At 34.3% G+C, this 19,880-nt stretch overlaps 1 long non-coding RNA gene across 1 annotated transcript in view; it reads left to right on the plus strand.

Moving 5' to 3' along the window:
• The window catches only part of LOC141498537 (uncharacterized), a 74,589-nt gene that overhangs the window by 13,708 nt on the left and 41,001 nt on the right, over positions 1 to 19,880 (plus strand). The gene's annotated exons all lie outside the window — the stretch shown is intronic.

Below are 19,880 nucleotides of genomic sequence, written 5' to 3' on the forward strand. Positions count from 1 at the left end.
TGAATTTCATTTTAGACATGATGATATCAAGAAATTTCCTGGACATCTAGTCTGAAAGGCAGTTGAAGATATAAGATTGGATGTCAGAAAAAGGTGGGACAGAGTAAGTAGATGTAAAAATTGTTAGCATATAGTTGGTAATTAAATCCATAGGAGTTGATAAGATGACCAAATGAAAATTGTATAAAAGGAAAAGAGATGAGTGTTCTGGACAAGATCTTATAGGATATCTATGGTTAGTATGATCTGAGTGAATATCCAGCAAAGGCGACTGAGAAGGAGTGGTTAGGTAGGTAAAAAAAAGAGAACCAGGAGAGAATGGTATCCTGAAAACAGAGAGAGGAATATGAAAGGAGGAAAGGATAATCAGCAGAGGATGGAAACTATGAGAAGTACCATTTATGACTTTTCTACTCAGGTTATTATTGATAGTCAGGGAATGTGTTACTTAGGACCCTACTAGAACTGAGGTGGGTTGGAGGTAATCCCTGTATCCAGTGGTACCAACCTGAACTTTTGAGAATAAAAATATTCTGTGGGTTCTTTGGGATAAAGAATATATAAAGATAGCTCTCATACTCTTGACAAGAAGTCCTGAGTTCCCTAATTTCTTTGAAGATGAATTTTTATCTCCCTGTGGGCTTCTTTTCTGCTTTTATTATGTAATATTTTTGCCACTTTGTAGAATGCTTTTAACTGGAGATTACTGATTATATTTTTTTCAAAGGAATTGTATTTTTAAACCCTCAGTCTTTGAGTGGTCCATTGTAACAGACTTGGAATGATGATCAGGACATTAACAATCTTTTAAAAAATAGTATTTTTTTCCCAATTACATGGAAAGATAATTTTTAACATTTATTCTAAAAAAATGACAGTAAACAATTTGATAGAGGCTATATATATATAAAAAATCATTTGTAAAACATATTTCCATGTTATTCATATTGTGAAAGAGAAAATATAAAAAAAACTCATGAAAAAGTGAAATTAGTATGCTTTTTTGTACTGACTTTATCAAACTGTGGACTCTTTTTCATGATTTTCTTGCATAATTCTAATTTTTCCAATTTTTTTCATTTACTTCTGTGATTTGAGTTACAAAAACTCAAATCACAGGAGTAGATGAAAAATTGAGCTACCTCAGGAGTTCTTTTCGGCCCCAAAATCAATTCACTTTTTCCTTTGAGGCTCTGTATATTGACATTTTGACATGTTACCTCTTATGAATTTCTGTTTTGATCTTCCTGGTCACCATAATAACTTTCTAAGGTCAGGTTTTATTTTTTGCACTGACTGCTCACCTGATGCTATCTTAGGCCTCAGTCATTGACCAGTTCTGGGACCTGGGGTCTCTTGCTGGCTTACTGGGGTATGACCTACCGCTGGCTTGCCCAATCACTGTCTATGACAAACCTTGTCTGTCAGCCTTCTCAGTTGTTTTATGCTAAAAATTGTTGCATCCCATCTTTTTTTATTGGTTCTGCCATCCAGAATTTGTTTTGAGATATTATTTTGTGGTTGTTTGGAAGTAAATTTGGGAGAATTCAGTCAATTCCCTATTTTATTTAGCCATATTGACTCTTCAAAGTTTTAGCCATTTTTTTAAGTAATAAATTCATTCATGAAATTTTTGGAATTCAAAGTATGACAGTATGTTTCCACTCCATTATGCCCTACCTCTCTACTGTGAAAAAGTAAGTATATTTTTGTCATCAAGGTCTGGGATTAGCCATTATTATTGATTATAGTTTGAATTTCTTGGTGCTATTGTTATTATTTTATTATAACTAGTTTTGGGAGCATGCTACTTTTATTTTCCTTTTTCATGACTTGCCCTTCCATTTCTACAACCCTTTAAAAATTCAAATTGGTTGATAAATTAATATCTATCTCTTTAGCCAATTCCCATTTTTCCTTTTTTAAAACTCAAAATAGCTTTTCTTTCGACTTTAAATTTTAATTCTTGAGAGCTTCCTATTGCTCATGGGCCAATTTCCCCTATAGAATTATAAAGCTTTCTTAGGTAAGTCAGTCTGTGTCTCAGTTCTCTCTTTTCTATCATGAATTCTAACATGGAATGATGTCTTCCACCCAAATAGTTATATTTTATCCTTTATACTTTAGCAACAATTGTTCTTATTGGTGCAAATCAGATCAAGAATAATGGCCCCAAATGTCATTTATTTTACTTCTTAAAAAATGAAATTCTTAGAGAACTTTATTAGATCTATGAATAATTGAAATTTGCCATCTATTCTACATTGTGCTTCTGTGTCAGACTTATGACCTAATTCTTGAATTCCTTTTCACTTTTCTCCTTTTGAATCACTAGTTTTTGTCATATTCTCATGACACTATAGCTTCTGTTTTTGCTTCTGTTAATTCTTCCCTAAATGCTCTTCATTATTCATTCATCCATTTCTTTACATGTATATATATCTTAATATGTAGGTGATTCTATCTTTACTTTTAAAAATATGTTTTGTTCTTTTTGTATACAGTATAGCCTTCCAAGGTCAGAATGTATGAATGAATTTCATATTACCAAGTTGTGATGATTACATTTTGCTCCTTGCATTGAGATAGTCAATAAATATTAAGCACCTAATATGTACCAAACATTGTGTTAAGCACCTGGGATAGATACAAATATAAAAAAGAAAGATAATCCATTCCTTCAAGAAACTTACAATCTACTAGAGGAAGACAACATGGAAAAAGTGAAAAAGGGGTAGAGGGAGAAGGTACCCAGAATAGAAGATGCAGTGAAGAAATAAAAGAAATCTAAAATGAGTACAACTAATGAGTCCAGAGAAGACCAATGTGAATTTTCCAGATGGGAAATCAAGAGATGTCTGTCTTGTTCCCATTTCCTAAATGGGTGTTGAAGAATTCATAGATCCATCCTTCAATGAGAAGGCCATAGGTACCGATGAGATGTGAATTTGAAGGCTGATTGGATCTCATAAAATCATAATATTTACCTGTAATTAAATAAAAATAACTAAAAATCAAGTCAAGATGACTAAAATGAGTATAATCAGATGGGATCTTGTTATCTATGCTTTGACACTTTTCTGTATACATACACACACAAACATGAATTTCATTGCTGGCTCCTTTTTTAGATATTGTTTTATGTGAGTTGTTGTGACTTTACTGCTATTCTTGTTCCAATATTAAAAATTCTTATTTTCTATGGTATCTAACTTGTCAAACATATGTGGGCAGTTTTTTTCTCCTTTCATTTTCAGTTTAAAGTACTTTTGATCAGATTTGAAAAGCTCCAGGCAAATATATTTGATTCAGTCCAATTCAATTCAACCGATATTTATTAAATGTTTACTATGTGCAAGGAATTGTCCTTAGATGTTGAGGACACAAATATGAAAAATGATAATGCTTGCACTCAAGGAGCTTGAAATATAGTAGAGGAGAATGTGACATGTACACAAATAACTATAATACAAGTTAAAATTTGAGTAAGTGCTTTTTTAGAAGTCAAACCTCTGTTTGGCATGAGAGATTTCAAGGAGGAATCATTTCTGACTGATTGGACACAATCAGGAAACTATTTGACTCATGGATCTTAATGCTGGAAGGGAAATTTAGTTCAACTCTCATTGTTACAGATAAGGAAACTGTGCTAGGTGGGGGGGATATAACAGTCACTGATCTCATGGAGCTTATATTTCAGTATGGATATAAATCCATACATAAGTAGCTATTAATGAAATTAATATCATGATAAGTGCATCAAAATTCTGTGTGATATGTAAGAACTAAGTGCTATGTGAGAATTAAGGAAGGAAAAGTTGATTTCCAGTCATAACAGTGGGGAAAGTTTTCTTTGAAGAGGTGACATTTGTGCTGAGCTTTCAAGGATTGTTCTTAGGGAGGTTAGTAATTGGAGGTGTATCAACAATATAAGCACTAGAGGTAGAAAAATGTGGATTATGTATGGAGGAAATGGAGTAATTAAATCAACTACAGTGTAGATGGAATATGTGGAGAGGGAAAATTATGAAATAAAGTTAACACGATGGAATAGTGCCAGATTGCAGATCTTGAATGCTGAACTAAAAAATTTGAACTTTACTCAGGAGGTAATAGGGAACCACTGAAAAGTTTTGAATAGAGAAGGCACATGATTAGCACTATACCTGAGCAAAAGTCTGGAGGTGACATAGAAAGGAAGAAGAAAGTTCTCATAGCAAGTTACTGCAATTTTCTTTATTTTTATTATTATATAAATTTTTGTTTTCCAATTATACACAATAGTAGTTTCTACCTATTTTTTGGTAAGGTTTTGAATTTTACACATGTTCCCCCATCCTCCCTTCTCTCCCCCTTCCTCCCCACAGAAGGTAATCTGATGGTCTTTACATGGTTTCTATGCTATACATTGATCAAAATTGAATATGTTGAGAGAAAAAATATATCCTTGAGGAAGAAATAAAATATTAGAGATAGAAATTATAGAGTACATAAGACAACCTTAAAAACTGAAGGTAATAATCTTTGGTCTTCGTTTAAACTCCACAGTTCTTTCTCTGTATACAGATGGTATTCTCCCTCACAGATACTCTTAAATTGTCCCTGATTATTGCACCGAAGGAATGAGCAAGTCTATTAAGGTTTATCATCACCCAATGTTACTGTTAGGCTGTATAATGTTCTTTTAGTTCTGCTCATCTTACTCAATCTATTCATGCAAGTTTTTCCAGGCTTCTCTGAAATCCTATCCCTCCTGTTTTCTAATAGAACAGTATCCATAATGTATATATAGCACAACCTGTCCAGCCATTCCCCAACTGATGTACATTCACTCAATTTCCAATTCTTTGCCACTACAAACAGAACTGCTATGAATATTTTTGTACATGTGATGTTTTTACCCTTTTTCATGATCTCTTCAGGGTATTGATCCAGTAGTGGTATTGCTGGATCAAAGGATATGCACATTTTCATTGCCCTTTGGGCATAAATCCAAATTGTTCTCCAGAAAGGTTGGATCAGTTCACAACTCCACCAACAATGCATTAGTGTCCAAGATTTCCCACTTCCCTTCTGACATTGATCATTGTCTTTTCTTGTTATATTGGCCAATATGAGATATGTAAGGTGGTACCTCAGAGGTGTTTTAATTTAATTTGCATTTCTCTAATAAGTAATAATTTAGAGCAATTTTTCATATGACTATCCATAGCTTTGATTTCCTCACCCCTTGGCACATCCTTTAACCATTTGTCAATTGAGGAAGACTTTTTTTTATAAATTTTACTCAGTTCTCTCTATATTTTAGAAATGAGTCTTTTGTCAGAAACACTAGTTGTAAAAATTGTTTCACAATTTACTACATTTCTTTTGATCTTGGTTACAGTGGTTTTGTTTGTGCAAAAGCTTTTTAATTTAATGTGATCAAAATTATCCATTTGTTTGTTATGATGTTCTCTATCTTTTTCCTTGGTCACAAATTGCTCCTCTTTCCATAGATCTGACAGGTAAACTATTATTTATTCTCCTAGTTTGCTTAATACTGTCTTTTATGTCTAAATCCTGCACCCATTTTGATTTTATCCTGGCATAGGGTATGAGGTGCTTATCTAATTCAAGTTTCTGCCATACTATTTTCCAGTTTTCCCAGCAGTTTTTATCAAAGAGGGAATTCTTATCCCAGAATCTAGACTCTTTGAGTTTATCAAGCAGCAAATAACTACAATCATCCCCTGCTGTCTCTTTTGCACCTAGTCTATTCCACTGATCCACCAGTCTATTTCTTAGTCAGTACTAGGCAGTTTTGATGACTGATGCTCTGTAATAAATTTTAGATCTGGTAAGGCTAAGTCACTTTCTTTTGCGTTTTTTCATTAAATCCCTTGATATTCTCGATCTTTTGTTTCTTCATATGAATTTAGTTTAATTTTTTGGAAGTTTGATTGATATGGCACTAAATAAGTAGTTTAATTTAGGTGGAATTGTAATTTTTATTATATTAACTTGGCCTATCCATGAGCAGTTGATATTTGCTCAGTTTTTTAGATTTGATTTTATTTGGGTGAAATGTGTTTTATAGTTGTTTTCATAGAGTTTCTGAGACTGCCTTAGCAGTAGACTCCCAAGTATTTTATGTTGTCTGAAGTTATTTTAAATGGATTTTCTTTTTAGCTCTTGCTACTGTATCATAGTAGTAATATATAGAAATTGTGAGGATTTATTTGGATTAATGTCATATCCTACAACTTTGTTAAAGTTGCCAATTGTTTCCAGTAGTTTTTTAGATGATTTTTTTTTAGGGTTCTCTAGGTATAACATGATGTCATCTGTAATGAATGAGAGTATTGTTTCTTTCTTCCCAATTCTAATTCCTTCAATTTCTTTTTCTTCTCTTTTTGCTGAAGCTAACATTTCTAATACAATATTGAATACTAGTGGTGATAATGGGCATCCTTGTTTCATCCCTGTTCTTATTGGGAATGCCTCTAGTCTTTCCTCATTGCATGTAATGCTTGTTGATGGTTACAGATAGATACTGTTTATCATTCTAAGAAACAATCCATTTATTCTTATGCTCTCTAGGGTTTTTAGTAGGAACGGATGCTGTATTTTTTTTGTATTCACTCTCTTTTTTAATTTATTTTTTATTCTCATTTCGTACAAATGGTTTTTTTTTACATTAATAAAATATACTTGTTTACAAGTAAGCAAAATACCCCTCCCCCCATGAATATAGATAGACTTGCTTGGGCGAAAAAAGTAAAGGGGAGAGAAAAAAATTGAAATTAAAAAAAATAATAGTAATAATTGTAGGTATGGCCAGGTGGCGCAATGGACAAAGCACCAGCCCTGGAGCCACGAGCACCGGAGTCCATATCCAGCCTCGTAAACCCAATAATCACCCAGCCATGTGACATGCAAGCCACCCGATCTCCACTGCCCTGTAAAAACCAAAAAGAAGAAAGATTAAAAAAAGACCCCAAATAAAATAAAATAGTAATAATAGTAGGAGTGGCTGGGTGGCAGACAGAGCATTGACCCTTGAGCCAGGAGCACCTGGGTCCGAATCCGGCCCCAGACACCCAAAGATCATTCTGCTATGTGGCCCCAGGCAGGCCACCCAGCCCCATTTGCCCTGCACCCTCCCCCAAATAATAATAACAAAAAATGTGCTTCAGTCTTTGTTCCAACACCATCAACTCTGTCGTGAGTGGATCACATTCTTTATGATAAGTCCATCACAAAAGTTACTTCCATATTTTTCCAACGTTGCCATTGCTGATCGCAACTCCCTCCTTTCTTATTTCTCCACTACCATGTACTATATTTTCTCTCTCCTTTCACTCTGACTCTGCTGTAGGGTAGCTGAGTGGTGCAGCAGACAGATCCCTGGTCCTGGGACCAAGAAGCCCTGAGCCCCCATACCACCCCTTAGGCCCAGAATCCACCTGGCCCTATGGTGCTGGGCAGGCCATCCAATCCCAGCCCCTTGCAAGAAGTTAAAAAGAAAATGTGTTATATCTGAACACTGTCCCTCCATGGTCCATCCTCTCCTCCTTTATTCACATCCCCACCCCTTCCCCCTGCTCCCCCCTCCTTCTTACTCCAGTTTTCTATACCCCATTGAGTATATTTGCTGTTTCCTCTCCTAGCCATCTCTGATGAGAGCAAAGGTTCCCTCATTCCCCCTTGCCTCCCCCCTTCCATATCATTGCAATAGCTCATTGTAATAAAAAAAATCTTATTATGTGAAATATCTTGGACTATTCCCCCTCTCCTTTTTCTTTCTCCCTTTCCATTTCCCTTTTTTTCCTATTGACTCCATTTTTGCACCATATTTTATCTTCGAATTCAGCTTTCTTCTGTGCTTCAACTATAAAAGCTCCCTCTACCTGCTCTATTAACTGAGATGGTTCATATGAATATTATCAGTATCATTTTTCTATACATGCAGTTCATCCTCATTAAGTACCTCATATTTCCCCTGTCTCCTCCAATCTCCATGCTTCACCTGAGTCCTGTATCTGAAGATCAAACCTTCTGTTCAGCTCTGGCCATTCCAAAAGGAACCTTTCAAATTCCCCTGGTTCATTGAAAGTCCATCTTTTTCCCTGGAAGAGGATATTCAGCCTTGCTGGGTAGTTCATTCTTGGCTGCATTCTAAGCTCTTTTGCCTTCTGGTATATTGTATTCCAAGCCTTACGAGCTTCCAATGTAGTTGCTGCTAAGTCCTGTGTGATCCTGACTGCAGCTCCACGATATTTGAACTGTGTCCTTCTGGCTGCTTGTAATATTTTCTCTTTGACTTGGGAGTTCTGGAACTTGGCTATAATATTCCTGGGGGTTGTTTTTTTGGCAATTTTCCTGTAGTAATTCTTTGAAAATGATGTAAAGGCTCTTTTCCTGATCATGACTTTCAGGTATTCCAATAATTTTCAAATTATCTTTCCTAAGTCTGTTTTCCATATCAGTTGTTTTTTCAATGAGATATTTCACATTTTCTTCTAATTTTTCATTTTTTTGGTTTTGAAGTATTGATTCCTGATTTCTGGTAAATTCATCAATCTCCCTGAATTCTATTCTTTGTCTGAAGGATTTGTTCTCCTCAGAGAGTTTTCTTATCTCTTTTTCCATGTGGCCAATTTTGCTTTTTAAGGCATTCTTCTCCTCAACTTTTTGAACTGTTTTATCCATTTGACCTAAGCTGGTTTTTAGCATGCTATTTTCTTCAGCATTTTTTTGGATTTCCTTGACTAAGCTGCTGACTTCATTTTCATGTTTTTCCTGCATCTCTCTCCTTTCTTTTCCCAGTTTTTCTTCCAACTCCTTCATTTGATTTTCAAAGTCTTTTTTGAGCTCTGTCATAGCCTGAACCCAATTTCTGTTTTTCTTGGAGTCTTTAGATGCAGGAGCTTGTGCTTCCTCATCTTCAGACTGAGTATTTTGATCCTTCTTGGGCTCATGAGCAAAATATTTCTCAATGGTCTTCCTCTTATGTTTCTGCTTGCTCATTTTCCCACCCTGAGCCTGGTTTTGGGGTGTTTTCCTGAGCTTTTTGGGACACTCCCAGAAGGGTCTCAGTGTGTGAGGCTCTATCCTCCCTCCTGGTCTGTGAATGACCATAAGTGCCCCCCTCTGCCATGGGGCTGAGGTGGGGGGGCCCTGTTGTTCTATGGGGGGGGCCTAGACTGGGATCAGGATCTGAATGTGTTTAGAGCCCCAGAGTCCTGTTCCAGAGGCAGAGGACAGAGCTCGGCAGTCTCTCTCTCTCTTCACTCCCCTCCCTAGGTTCAATGGGCTCATGCCCTGGAGGCTCCTGCTTACCTGCTCTGTCTGCTTCTGTTTCCAGCTCTGGGCTGGGGAAAGACCAAGCTGCTCCCTGTGTGCCCCGTGGGCTGGGCTCCATGTGCTCGCTCTGGCAGAGGTCCGCCGCTGTTCCCCCACTTTGTGCCCGGTGCTCCTTGGGGTGCAGCTCAGGAGACTCCCCCACTGCTGTGAGCCTCGGCTTCCAGCACCCTGGGGCTGCCTCTGGGAGGCTGAAGTTCTTTCACTCTGATGGGCCACCCCTCTGGCAGGCCACCCCTCCTACCCGGGGAGCAGAGCCTTTCTGCTCTTTTCCAGGTTACCTTGAGTAGGAGAACTGCCTCACTGGATTCCTTTTTGGGTTCTGTCTCTCAAAAGTTTAGTTAGAGTCCTTAGTTTATGAGTTTTTATCAGAGAGCTCCTAAGACTCAATCCCTTCATGTCACCATCTTGGCTCCGCCCTGTATTTTGTTAAAGGCTGTTTCAGCAACCATTGAGATAATCATATGATTTCTGTTAGGTTTGTTAATATACTGACAATTTTCCTAATTTCAAACCAACCCTTCATTCCTGGAGTAAATTCTACTTGGTCATAGTGTATTATCCTAGTGATAATTTGCTTAATTCACTTTGCTAAGATTTTATTTAAGATTTTCACATCCATATTCATTAGGAAAATTGGTCTATAATTTTCTTTCTTTTAATTCTTCATAGTTTAGGTATTAGCACCATTTTTGTGTCATAGAAGGAATTAGACAGAGTTCTGTCTTCACCTATTTTTCCAAAGAGTGTAGAGTTGGAACCAATTGTTCTTTAAATGTTTGATAGAATTCTCTTGTGAATCCATCTGGCCCAGGAGATTTTTTCTCATTGATGTCTTGTTGAATTTTTTTCTGAGACAGTATTATTTAGGTATTTAATTTCTTCTTCATTTTACCTGAGCAACTTATATTTTTGTAAATATTCATCCATTTAACTTAGATTATAAAATTCATTTACATACAGTTGGGCAAAATAGCTCAGAATTATTATTTTCATTTCCTCCTCATTAGTGGTAAGTTTACCTTTTTCATTTTTGAGACTAGTAGTTTGGTTTTCTTCTTTTTTAATCAAGTTAACTGAAAGCTTATCTATTTTACTGTTTTTTTCATAAAGCCAAGGGTTTTATTTATTAGTTCAATAGTTTTCTTGCTTCTGATTATTTAATTTCTCCTTTAATTTTTAGAATTTCTAATTTGGTTTATTTGGGGTTTTGACTTGTACTTTCTCTAATTTTTTTAGTTGCATGCTTAGTTCGATTTCCTCTTTCTCTATTTTATTGATGTAAGCATTTAGAGTTATAATATATCCCCTAATAATTACTTTGACTGTATCCCGTGCATTTTGATGTTGTCTCATTATTGTCATTGTTTGGGATGAAATCATTAATTCTATCTATAATTTGTTATTTGATCCACTTATTCTGTAAAATGAAGTTATTTAGTTTCCAATTAGTTTTAACTCTATCTCTCCATGGCCCATTATTCCATGTAATTTTTTATTGCATTTTGATCTGAAAAGGAAGTATTCACTATTTCTGCCTTTCTAAATTTGGTTATTTGGTTTATATGCCCTAGTATGTAGTCAATTTTTGTGCAGGTGCCATGTACTGGAGAAACACGTATATTCCTTTCTATCCCCACTCAATTTCCCCCCAAAGTCTACCATGTCTATGCTTTCTAACATTCTATTTACCTACTTAACTTCCTTCTTGTTTATTTTATGGTTAGATTTATCTAATTCTGAAAGTGGGAGGTTGAAGTCTCCTGCTAGTAGACTTTTGCTGCCTTTGTCTTCCTGTAAGTCATTCAGCTTCTAATCTAAGAATTTGTATGCTAGACCAGTTGGTGCTCACATATTTAATATTGAAATTTCTTCATTGTCTATGGTACCTTTTAGAAGGATATACTTTCCTTCCTTATCTCTTTTATTGAAATCTATTTTTGTGTTTGCTTTGTATAAAATAAGGATTGCTACCCCTGCCTTTTTCATTTTAGCCGAAGCATAATATATTCTGCTCCAGCCTTTTACCTTTACTCTGTATGTCCTCTGCTTCAAAGGAGTTTCTTTTAAGCAGCATATTGTAGGATTCTGGTCTGCTACCCACTTACATTTTATGGGAGAGTTCATACCATTCACATTCAAAATTTTAATTATTAACTCTTCATTGCTCTCCATGTTATCTTCCCTCTGTTCATAATTTTCACCTTTTTTCACTTTGTCCCTATTTCCCAGTATTTTACTTCTGAATACCACTTCCTTCAGTGTATTTGCTCCCTTATTTCCAACCCTCTTCCCCTTTCTTTCCCTTTTCCCTTTGCCTCTTCTTCCTTTCCTTGCTTCTGTCCTTCCTCTTTTCCTTCCCCCTTCCCCTTTCTGTTCTTAATACTTGAACAGTAAGCTAAGTTTCTAAACTTAACTGAGAGTCTATGTTAATTCTTCTTTGAACTAAATCTGGTGAGAGTAAGATTCAGATGGTTCTCACCTCCTCTCTTCTTCCCCTCTATTGCAATAGGTCCTTTGTACCTCTTTGTGTGATGTAATTTACCCCATTCATTCTCTTCTATCCTCCCATCTCTTTGCTGTCCCTCCTTTTTAAGGAGGTATTATTTTTAAATCACTCAGAGTCATGGACAAGTCATGAGTGTGCATTACTTCTGGCTAAGCATATTCTCTCTAACAGAGTTACAATTCTCAAGAGTTATGAGAATTTTTCTCCCAGTTGGGGATATAGCCAACTTCATCTTATTGAATGACAGTTTTTTTCTTTTCCCCTTTTTACCTTTTCATGTATCTCTTGTTTGAAGTTCAAGTTTTCTATTTAGCTCTGTTTTTTCATCAGGAAAAGGTGTAAGTCTCCTATATTAAATATTCTTCTTTTCCGCTGGAAGAGAAGGCTCAATTTTGCCAGATAGTGAATTCTTGGGCACTCCAAGCTCCCTTGCTCTTCTGAATATTATATTCCAGGCCCTATGATCCCATAATATTGATGCAGCTGGGTCCTGTGTAATCCTTAAGGTAGCTCCTAGGTATTTAAATTGTTTCTTTCTAGTTGCTTGCAGGATTTTCTCCTTTATCTGATAGTTCTGGAGTTTGGCCACAATATTACTTGGTATTTTCATTTTGGGATCTCTTTAAGAGAGGATCAATGTATTCTTTCAATAACTATTTTGCCCTCTAGTTCCATGACAGCAGGGCAATTCTTCTTCACTATATCCTGAAATGTTGATCCAGGATTTTTTTTCTCCTCAATGCTTTCAAGAAGCCCAATGATTCTTAAATTGTCTCTCCTGAATCTATTCTCCAAGTCAGTTGTTTTGGCAATGAGATATTTTTCAATTTCTTCTATTTTTTTCGTTTTTTGTTTTTATTTAACAGATTCTTGTTGGCTCATGAAGTCATTAGTTTCCACAGATTTCAATCTCTTTTAAAGAAGAATTTTCATTTACCTTTTTCAAATCCTTTTCCAATTGGTCACTTCTATTTTTGAAGGAGTTTTCTATTTGCCCAATTGGGGTTTTGAGATAATTATTTTCTTTTTGCACTTGTCCAATTGTATTTTCTAAGGATTTGTTTTCTTGTTGCAAGATGTTAATTTTCTCTTACATTTCTTTTCTCAATTTTTCCAATTGATTTTTAAACTCCTTGATCTCTTCTAAGAAGTATTTCTGGACTGGAGACCAATTCATATTCTCCTCTGAATCTCTAGTTCTGAGTTAGGATCCTTGACTTCAAAGTAATATTCAATTGGACCCCACTTTCCACTGGCCTTTCTTCATTTTCCTAGGATTTTATGTTGGAGCAGGGGCTGGTTCACAGACCTTTGGTGTTGAGATCTTTAGAGGCTTTGCTCACTGGGCTTAGTAATTCCAAGTGGGCTGGCCAGTAAGGGATGCTAGATGCTTCCTCTGGAATATCTGTGACCTTGATTAGTGGCCCACTCCATAGGTCTGGGGAGGTGGAGGGAGCAGCAGGATCTGGGTTATCCTTGAACAATTTGGGCTGGACTCTCAGGCTATACCTAATCCTCAATTAGCACTGGGGGAAATATTTGGCCCACACTTGAGGCTGGGGGGGGGTAGTGGGGCTGTTATGATGTTTGTTCTGGAAAGAGTCACTTTCCCTCACAGGAATGGGGGGAGGGGACTCAATTAGAGACATGGAGGCTCTGGTCCTAGTCATGCAGATCAGCCAAGATGACTGAATTGATGTCTAGCCACTGTGCTGGAGCTGTGCTGGAGCTCTCCCATCCCCTCCTTGAACACAGTCAAAGCTTCTGTCACTGTTCTCAGGTTAGTCCCTGGACCTAACCCCACCGCCCCTGCACTGGCTCTCTGCTCTCTGCCCTTGGCTTGCCCACACTCCCTTAAGACAGATGTTACTGACCAATGTTCTCACAAGTTCTTCTCTAGGTTCTATGGATTCAAATTCTGTTAAGAGGCTTGGTTCATGTTAGTTCTGAGGGAAAGCCAGGAGAGCTTAAGACAGTGCCTGGCTTCTCTCTGCCATCTTGTTCAGAAGTCTTGAGAAGCAACTCTTACTGTGATATTCTTGACAAGATATGATGAAAAGCTCCAGAGTGTCATACTATATATTCATAGCTCTGCAATATCAACTGAGTTAAGTTGTTATCAGAATTGCTTGATGACTTTAGACTTATTAGCAAAGAAATTTGCTTTATGGAAGCCTGTTTCTGGATGAGTTCAAAACTGAATCTTATTCATATAAAGAATTTCTGAGGAAGAAACTCTTTTTGCCAAAGCAGATCCACAGTTGTACTACTTGTGATATTAAAGAGTTTCTCAGGAAACTTGGTATTTAAGTGATTTGCTCAGGGTCACTCAGCCTTCAATGTTTATTGATATGCCACTACTAGAATCAGCACACATTTGCATGTATGTATGCATCTAAGTGTTATTTTTTGTAAGTTTATATGTACATATTTATATGTAAAATAACCATAGTATTGGTATATCATATATAATCACATTGTATAAATGCATATAGATATATAGTTATACATACATAAGTATAACTGCGCATATATCAGTAGTTGGTATAAGCATATGTTGCATATAATAAACAAAAATGTGTATATCATATATATCAAAATGGGACAATTTTTTGTGCAATTACAAATATTGAAGTGTTCTGAAATAGCCTTTTTTTACCCTTTTGAATGTAATTCTTTGAAGTTTTACTGTTAAGTAAATAATCATTATCATCTAATGCTCAGTGATGTTAACTACTTTGATAGTTCTTGGACTTCCTTCTAATGGATTTTGAATAGTACACTCCTTTCTTTTTTATTTTTAATGATGTTTTTAACACAATCATTTACAGATTACTCATACTTCCTGTGAGATCTCTTGTGACAAAGTAATAGGTAAAACTAATAATACAATGAGCTCATTTGAAAATGCATACAACATTCTATATATTTTTTTTAGTTTTTTGCAAGACAACGGAGTTAAGTGACTTGCCCAAGGTCACACAGCTATTATTAAGCATCTGAAGTCAGATTTGAACTCAGGTACTCTTGACTCCAGGGCCAGCGCTCTATTCACTGCGCTACCTAGCTGCCCCAACATTCTATATTAATAACACCACTTTCCTATATTCACTTAAAAAATTAACAGAAATCTTTTTTCTCTCTCTGTCACTTACTACTCAACTTAAAAAAGGAAAAGAAAAATAAATTTCTTGTTAAATATTATATATATATATATATATATACATGTTTATATATATATACATACATATGCATATAGGGTCAAGCAAAGCAAAGTTTCTCAATGACTATACAATAATAAATGTTGTATTGTACATTCTAAATACATCACCCTTTAGGATCACATCATCAGACCCCTGGAATCATGAATGGTCATTCATTGTATCTACCATTGTCAATTATATTATATTCAAAATGGTTTATTTTTACAAAATTGTAGCTATTGAACAAATTGTTCCCCTAGTACTGCTCATTTCATTCTTCATTAGTTTATAAAAATTCTTAAAATTGTACCTTTTTTTAGGTTTTTGTAGTACAGTTGGTCACACTGCTAGCAAGTATCAAATGTCTGAGGCAGAATTTGAACTCAGGTTTTCCTGACTCCAGGAACAGTGCTTTATAAACAATGCCATCTAGCTGCCCCCCAAATTATTCATTTTTAAAGTATTGATGCCATAACACAAATTATTCTTCTGGTTCTACTCATGTTACTTTGCATTGGTTCATGTTTTTTTTTTTGAAATTACCCATTTCTTTATTTCTTATAGCGCAATAGTACTCAATCACATTCGTACAACACAACTTATTTGACTGTTTCTTAGTTGTTAGGTATTCTCTAATTTTCCAGTCTTTTATCACTGCAAAAAAGGAGCTAACTGTAAATATTTATTTATATATGTGTATATATATATATATATATATATATATATATATATAATATTTATATAAGATCTTTTCCTTTTCCTCTTATCTCTTTTGATTAGAAGTGTTAGAAGTGTAGCAGTGGTATACCTGGGTCAAAAGAAATGAACTGTTTAGTACATTTTTACGTATAATTTCAGATTAATTTCCAGAATGAATGTACCTACTCAAGGTCTACCAAGGATAGAAAATACTGGATAGTCTACCTAGCAAAATGCATACAAGAACTATATAAATTCTATTACAAACAAACCTAGATATATGCTCATTTTCCCACAGTTCCTTCAACATTTATCATTTTCTTTTTGCCATTTTTGCAACTCTGTTAGGTGTGAGGTGGAATTTCAGATCTGCTTTAATTTCCATATCCTTAGTTAATAATAATTTGAGGCATTTTTATATGGTTATTAATAACCTGGGTTCCTCCCATTGAGAATTATCTGTTAATATATTTAGACCATTTGGAAATGGGTTTTTCCCCTTATAATTTTGAATCATTTCCTTATATATCTTAGAAATGAGATTTTATCAGAAAAACTTGCTTCCAAAATTTCTCTCAATTAATTTTTCCCTTTTAATAGGAACTTTTTTAGATTTATGCAAAATTTAAAAAATTTTGTGTATTCATAATTATCTATTTTATTTTCTGTGATCTTTATTCTTTGTTTGGTCATTTTTCCTCTTATCTGTAGATCTAATAGATAATTTTCCCGTCTATCACTAATGCATGATTTGACTTTATATATCTAGGTTTGTTTGTAATAGAATTTATATAGTTCCTGTATACATTTTGCTAGGTAGACTATCCAGTATTTTCTATCCTTTGTAGCTATCTTAAGTATAATTTCTCTATTACTTCTGAGTTTTACTGGTATTTTATAGTGTGTGTCACAAAATCCTTGGTGTAGTTACAAGCTATTAAAACTAAATCCTATTAAAACTTAAAACTTGCACTAACACTTGTGACACCTTCTATAGGAATGTTGATAATTTGTGCAGGTTAATTTTGTATCAAGTTTGCTGAAGTCAATCTTTCAATTATTTATTTAGTTGACCCTTCAGGATTCTTTAAATACACCATCATATCATTTTAAAAAATGAAAATTTTGATTCTTTTTTAACCTATGATTGTTCCCTTAATTCCTTTTTTCTTAATATTATAGCTAGTATGTCTAAATATTACATCAAAAAGAAGTGTTAGCAATAGACATCTTATTTTACTCCTGAATTTATTTGGGAGGATTCTAATTTGTTTCTATTTCAAATAATGAGAGTTCTCAGCAGAAAAAAAATCACAAGAGGATAGAATGAAGGGAAATAAATGATTAGCTATCATTACCATGAATGAGTACCAAAAAAGACAAGAGGATTGATTGGAGGATTATAATAGAATGTACTAGAAAATAAGAATCCAACAGTATGTTGTTTATAAGAAATATACTAAAAAAACACAAATAAAACAAAACCTCAGAATTAAAATTAGGAATAGTAGCAAAATCTATTATACCTCAACGAAAGACAAAAATACAAGGATAGTACTTATGATTATATACAAGGCAACAGCAAATCCCAACTTAATTAAAAAAGAAAAAAGAAGGAAGCTATATTTTTCTGAAAGATAACAGATGACTTGATTTTAATATTTAATACATATGAAGCAATTGGCAAAGCTTCTAAACACTTAGAAAAAGTAAATTAATTATAAAAATGAATAGATAATAAAATTATAATAATCGGAGGACTTCAATTTGCCCTCTCTCAACTACAGAAAAAATCTAACAAAAATAGAGAGAAAATAAAGATCTGAATAGAATTTTAGAAAAATTAGATATGCTAGCTCTCTGCTGATTATTGAATAAAAATGGAAAGTATATACATACTCATCTATTTATGGTAGCTTTATAAAAATTATTGACATCTTAGGATAAACCCTCACAAACAAATGTGCAAAACCAGAAATATTATATACATATCCTCCTGATCACAATGCAATAAAAATTATTAAAGTGCAATAACAATGTATTAAATAAAAAGTCATTAAAATAATTTTAAAATCATTACTCCTATAGAATTTTTGAATCAAAGAATAATATTAGAAATGTTATAACTTCATTAAATATGTTATTATAATGAGGCATTGGGGATGGGAGGTTATCAGCCCTTAGTGGAAAATTATATCACTAAACACTTTTATTTAGTAAAATAGGAGTAATGGGTTGCTGTTTCAAGTATTTTTAATTGCATGTCCATCAATTCTTTTTATTTTAAACATTTCTTTTTGTATAAAGGAAACAAATAGCTGTTTTACATCTGATTGATTTTACATATCAAGTTCCTTTCTAGAAGGGACCCTACTAATTTTTTTGGAGGGATCCTAGACAAACCCAGCGCATGAAGGTGTAAACTAGTATCATCTCTTGAGAGTTGATTGTTAAATTTCCAGTGAGAGCAATTACAATTCTAAAATTGTCAAATGCTACAAATTAAGGCTTGATTTTTTTTGGGTTGATTGTCTAGACTTAAGGAAGTGATAGAGAAGGTATTAACAATGCAGATTAAATTTAAAAGCATGTCGTGCATTTAATTTTTCAGAGACCTGGCTGTTAAACATTTGTCAGTACACTACTGGCCATATTTAAACTTTATTTAAGAGGTTTTCCACAGAGTTTTATTCTGGCATTAGAGTATAATAAATCAGAGAGTACAAAAAGGGTCTCATCCTTTTCCTTCATAATTGTCTATATACCAGGACACGAACTCAATATGTATGAGTCAATAACAAGGAACACTTTGTGGGAGTGATCTCCTTCTTGCCCATGACAGAAGGAATTGAATCTGCACTCCCATCCTTTCTCCTGTCTCACTATAGATGATATGATATGATATTATTCATGGATAGTTGGTAGAGTTGCTACTGTGATGAATAGTTATGGGAATAATGAGATGACTGAACTATTCTGCCAATTGACTTCCTTCTTTAAATTTTTTTTTCTTTTTTAACTTACTTAAACCCTGAGTTAGACTTGTCTTAGCCAGGACTAGAAGGAGGTTTAAATAATGGTTTAAAAATCCATAGAAGGAGTAGAGAATAAAAATGTTTAGAGAAGACAGGCTTACAAAGTCTATTTCAAACTAACAAATTTTGGAGCAGGATTGTGAGTTTTAGGAACTACTTTGTATAAGATGGTCAGGATCCTCAAAATTGTAGACAAGACATTGGATCAAATTTAATCAGATAAAATTTCATGAGGCTCAATGTAAAGTTTTATAATACTATTATATTTGTAATACTTTTACAAGACTATAGTCATTAGTAGTAATTAAAATTGTTATATAAATACACAAATCTTAAGATTTCTTGTAGATTTGCAACAAATATAGTATTTGATTTATCATGAACTCTAAAGATGAAAGAATTAATATTAGGAATATTCAAAGAAGAGCTGTCCATCTCATAACTCAGGAGAATAATTTTGCCTAATTTTATGCCACATGATTGTGAAAAATAAATTTGGCTCATCCAGAGGTTAGATGGCAGATTCTGAAGAATAAGGTATTTAATAAATAACAGCTTATGAGTTGTGCTTAGGTAGACATTATTTTTTGAGACTAAAGTTCCCAATTAAAGTGTTTAAAAGCAAGGAAATTTGCTTCCTTATAACAATATTCCTGGATTTTAAGCTTATTAATTAATCTTGCTTGTATCAACACATTCATTGACTATTTCAAATCCTATTTTATAAAAATTCAGGTTTGGAAATAGACTTTATATTTAATGGCTATTGATATTTAAACTTCATTCAGAAGTCCCATTGGCATGGAGAATCCTGAAGAAATAACTGTGCGTCTTCTTTTTTACAATTTAATTTCATCCTAATAGATTGTGTTGGCATTGTTATGAAGCAGCTAAATTGCCTCTAAGTAAAAGGGGATTAGTGTTGTTATCATAAAAAAATTATGAAATGCAATTTCTTCTAAAGTTTGATAACACTTTTTTTAAAAAAACAATCTTTTAAAAGAAATGCTGTGAAGAAATTGTCTCATAACAGCTTGCAAAATATTTGGCAGTGCTAGCTGAGTGTCCTCAGGCTCTCTTGGGAGAGTA

This window comes from Macrotis lagotis, chromosome X (assembly GCF_037893015.1).
Source record: "Macrotis lagotis isolate mMagLag1 chromosome X, bilby.v1.9.chrom.fasta, whole genome shotgun sequence".
Lineage (NCBI taxonomy): Eukaryota > Metazoa > Chordata > Mammalia > Peramelemorphia > Peramelidae > Macrotis > Macrotis lagotis.